Genomic DNA, 5,037 nt, shown 5'->3' with positions numbered 1-5,037 from the left:
GTCACATTCTTGTTATTTCATCACAGTGCCATGCAGGACGCTGAGGTGGTTTATGTTCTCCAGAAACGTGAGTTTGCACTGAATGCGGAGACAAGACCCAGGGGATGCGGGATTGTATCTCCCTCTCTATGGATTATCTTTCTGAGCACGGGCACATCACCCATTTCCTGGCTCAATTTCATTGTCTACAAAATGGGATTTATAAGATGCTTTAAAAACCTCCGATCACCAAATCTGAGATGGGACAGTCTTATAGATGGCAGCATAGCTTTTTATACTGATTAAGAGCCCAAGTTCTGGAATGATGGCTCTTCTACTTTATCAACTCGGTAACCTTGGGCATGTTACTTAACCTCTTGGAGCCTCAGTTTCCACATCTGTAAAGAGGAGATAGTAATAGTCCATGCCCCTTAGAGATTCAGCGAGATCCCACTTGTAGAGCACTTCGCGCAGTTCAAGATACAGGTGAAAGTCCAGGGAATGTTGGCTATGACTATTATCAGATCTAAACTGGAAGAGTCTGGGGACTGTTCAACATAGCTCAGGCAACACACCTAAATTAAAAACAATAATTGCCTGCCAGATAAGAGTCCGAAGACATTGTGAAGGGGTCACATGTTATTTTAATCAGTGGATCACGAAGGCGTTCAATTTCAAAGGTAGGAGACAGACAAGCTAGCAGATGTTCGAAAAAATGTTAGATTATAACCAAGAAAAAACTGTTTCAATGACTGGTTGGTAAATACTCTGCAACCGGTTTCTTCAAGAGTAAATTATTCTTAAGTTTTTAAAAAATCTTTTTGTTTTATTTTCAATACAGCTAAAAAGCATCCCCTGTTAAGTTTCTTAGATTTTACATAAGCACTGAAAAGCCTCCATTAAATTGCCTATTACCGCCTAGAAAAGGTTAATATTTTTGTAAATCATTCCACTAGCCCTCACCCATGGTCTGTCTTAGTACACTCCCCATTTCCAATAAATAACGTTGCTCTGTATACAACCTTCCCTACATATTGTTCTTTGTACTTAGCTGTGTATTAGAAGCAACTTTTTATGCCACTTAATATTCTTTTCATTTTCTTAGTGGCGAGCTGACTCTCTATTCAGTTAACGCAATTTATTTCACCGAGTGTCGTGGCCGGCTGGTTATTTTGGTTTGTCCCCAGCTGGCTGTCAGGAGCAACTATGTAGCCTAAGCCTTCGGATACATTTCTAGAGGTGGGCTGGCTAGATCAGTGAAAATGTACTTTTTTAAAACAGCAAGCATTGTTTGTCAAACTCTCATATTTCTACCTTGATTTGGACACATAGATACACCATCTTTTTGAAGTGTGAACACGGTCCCCCACCACAAACGATGCAGTCGAGTTTCCCACCGCTGGGTAAACTGCAGAGGTCAGCAGCTCACCCGTCGTGCCGTGGGTAAGCCTCACCCTGGGAACACCACCTTCGTGATGACGGTATCTCCCCTGCCGGGGAAATATGCCACGTCCTCATCTCAGCTAGAATTTGGTGCCCCCACTGGAAAAAAAAAAAAATGTGTGTGTTTCTTCTGGGACAGACTGTCTTTGAAGCGGGTCCTGCTGGCACTAGTCGGTGGTGCTGTAAGAAGCAAATGGCCAAGGGTTCTGAGCACGGTGTCTACCTGGGTCCCGGTGGACTAAACATGTCACATCTATAACCTTCTTAGCCGTGCTTCCCATGAGCGGGGGACAGCATAAACTTGAGCGTCCCGGCCAATATGCCCAACTGAATATGACTGTCGAAGTGTCTGGGGCTCTTGGTTTTCCAGGACACGTTTGTGTCACTGATGTGAGCCAGCTGTTGTTTAAAACTGTCTGTTCAGGAACTTCAACCCCTTTTTTAAAGGGATTTGAAATATAAGCTTCTATGTGCACAGCATTTCCCCGGGAGGAGGCGCAAGCAACTGGGGACAAGGTTTGCCTCTGGCCAGGGAGAGGGAAGGGATTGCAACTGGGCGAGAGACATCCTTCACACTGGATCCTTCGCACGGTTTTGCTTTCTTACCGGGTGCGCGTATACAAAAGGGAAATTTTTCAGCCAGAAAGACGAAGCCCAAAAGAGACAACCATGCATGTAGATGTTTCGCGTTGTCAGCTACCGGATTAGGAAAACATAAGCAAAACAAGGTACTTGAATCATTTCACAAAAAGGGTATATATAGTTGTTTATTTAAGAATGCAAGGTCTGGAGCCAGACTGCCTGGGTCCATAACACAGCTCTGTCACTTACTAGCTCTGTGATCTTAGACAATTACCAACCCCCCCCCCCCGTACGTCAGTGTCCTCCTCCATAAAATGGGGTAATTGTACTCCCTACTTCACAGTTACTTGCATTCAGTGAGTAAAAACACAAAAGCCCCCAGAACAGTAACTAGCACACAGCGTGTGATCACTGTAGATTAGCTATCATTATTGCTACGGTTGTCGCTATCATTCTTCATTCAAATTTTGCAATGTTATCATTACAACAGCAAAGAGCCCTCCCTACGATTTGTAGGTTTTCAAAAGCAAAGGGCAATTTTACTGCAAGTATCTAACCGATTTGAAGTTATTTCCAACTATGCAAACAGTCGATGGGAGAGGGAGAGGGGTGCCAAACTTCCCTTTAGTTCGTAGTGGTTCCAGATTTGAGAGCGGGCGCCCACAAGTCTTTGCAAGAGTAGGTGACCCAAATCATCTGGGGAGTTTGGTTTTTGTTTTCTTTGTGCGTCAACGCGATCTTGTTTCTCTCTTCTTTTGAGCATGGGTGGGGTGCGGGGGGGGGGGGGAAGAGACGGCGGTTGAACAAACGGCAGAAACTCGAGTTTCAGTACCCATTTAACGCGATTGCCCCTTAACTGTGTAGGCGCAAAGATTTTCACATTTTAATTCCAGTATAATTAAGAGACAGGGTTATATTAGTTTCAGGTGTACAACAGAGCGATTCAACCATTCTACGCGTTGCTCAGTGCTCATCACGATAAGTGTGCTCTTCGGGAAGCACATGTTTTGAAATCAGTATTTGCCTAAGGAAACCATTCACGAGATAGGAAGGCGTTAAAGCTTCCTGAAAACATTCTAATCCCACCTACTGTGCATAATGTGCTCAGTCATTGGAAATGTATTGCCGGCAAAGCAGATGATGTGGTGACGGGGACAAGTAGACTCTGCTGTCACACAAGCCTGGATACATTCCTTTGCCCAACATTTTACCGAACGTGATAAACATAGTGCTGTTACTATGCCTGTTTTATGGGTGACCCTTGCTGCCTTATATCAGTGTGGCTCTTCTCAAGCTGCCAGTGTCAGCAGAGTGGGATCTCTCCTCCAGGATTTCAGGGTCAGGCCATCCCAAACTCGGGTCAACATATTTAATTAATGAGAGTACAGCAGATGCTAGTTTTAAGGATTCTATCCTGAGGTCTTAGCCGATTCACTGCTATGCCTCACACACAATAAGCATTTGCTGAATGAAGCCCCAAATTGAACATGAGGGTGTAACATAGCATTGCCCCCGTGAAGACAAGGCTACCTAGGGGCGCCTGGGTGGCTCAGTCGGTTAGGCCTCTGACTTCGGCTCCGGTCATGATCTCGTGGTTCGTGGGTTTGAGCCCCGCATCGGGCTCTCTGCTGACGGCTGGGAACCTGGAGCCTGCTTCGGACCCTGTGTCTCAGTCTCTCTCTGCCCCTGTCTGCCTTCTCAAAAATAAGCATTTTTTAAAAATCGAAAGGAAAAAAAAGAAAAAAGACAGGACTATCTCAAGTGCTCTGGATCCACCAAATGTTCAGGCATAAAAAGGCTGTGTTGTTTGGTCCAGGGTTGCTCAGTCCACTGCTAAAGGTGATTCAAACAGGGTTAAGGGTAGGAATTGGGTCCAAACAAGCAAGTCTAGTTAGAAAACATTTTCGTTGCATGCACACGGGTTGTGTTAAGCTTTGAATTCTGATTCCCAGCACGACCGATGATAATACCTTTAAAAATAAACTGAAAATTGGCTTGTTTAATTGTGCCAAATGATTCAAAATCCAAGAAGTGTCAAAAAGTGGGCCCCAGGAGGAATGATCCGATAGACAGCCTAAAAACAGACTGAAAGTAACATAACGTTGTACGGGAACTGTGCTTCCATAAACACTGAACATCGAAACAGAGACAAACGTCTATCCTACTCTCTTCTGCTGCAGCACCCGTTTTGCCCCATCATTACAGCAGGAAGCAATGAGCAAAGATTGTCCCGTACGCCACAGGGCTCAGTGTCCCTCCTGCGGATTAGACACTTTCTTTGAACAGGGATTTAACTGCACAACATAACTTTAAAGAAAGATCACCCATAATGTTACATACCTTTTGAGTAAAAATTGAGTGAATTATATTTAAACCTCCTAAATTAGAGTTTGTCAAGACACCAGACCCCGACATTTCAAGAGCAATGTGGTAGTGAAACACCAAGATACTTGATGCGTACAGATTAACTGACAGGATCATGTGCTTGTCTTGTCCGCGGCCCCAAACTATATGGCATTCCCATTGTTACGTTTCCCCCATCTACCGGGAAGAGGTGGGTTCCTGGGATGCAAACAGTCTTGATGATATTAAGGCTGAGATGGCCCTTTGGGGTTTGTAGGCATCTTAATTATAGTGCATTTGTTTTATAATTTTAACTGAGGTTACTGGATAAACATTTGTAACGCATCCTCATTATTAGGCTAAGGAAAGAAATCTATTTCTGCCAACAGAGAGCATATAAATCTTCGCTACCTCTTTGGTCCCCACTAGTTTACATTTAGAACATCACACCTTTTCTGAAAAGCTGTTGGAGACATATGCTCTCATTATTGTCCTTCAGTGATTTATCACTTAACTCTGAAACAGGCAATATATCCAACTTACCCCCTAACTGGTGTCCTATTCCAATTATCATTAATTAGGTCAAAATATGTTACTTTTACACAAAGCATGATTTTTAAAATCTTATGCTTTGAACCACCAGTGAATATTTGTACATCTCTTTAGCTAATATTTATTGAAAACCCATTA

At 43.6% G+C, this 5,037-nt stretch overlaps 1 non-coding gene across 1 annotated transcript; it reads right to left on the bottom strand.

Annotated features, from left to right (window-relative positions):
- Window positions 1–1,322: 1,322 nt before the first annotated feature.
- On the bottom strand, window positions 1,323–1,484 carry LOC113598393 (U1 spliceosomal RNA). Its single transcript, XR_003419056.2, has one exon. It is a non-coding gene; the product is annotated as a U1 spliceosomal RNA (small nuclear RNA).
- Between the last annotated feature and the right edge of the window lie 3,553 nt (window positions 1,485–5,037).

This window comes from Acinonyx jubatus, chromosome C1 (genome assembly GCF_027475565.1).
Source record: "Acinonyx jubatus isolate Ajub_Pintada_27869175 chromosome C1, VMU_Ajub_asm_v1.0, whole genome shotgun sequence".
Classification (NCBI taxonomy): Eukaryota; Metazoa; Chordata; class Mammalia; order Carnivora; family Felidae; genus Acinonyx; species Acinonyx jubatus.
Note: the sequence above shows the minus strand (reverse complement) of the source record. Positions and strands in the feature narration are given on the sequence as shown.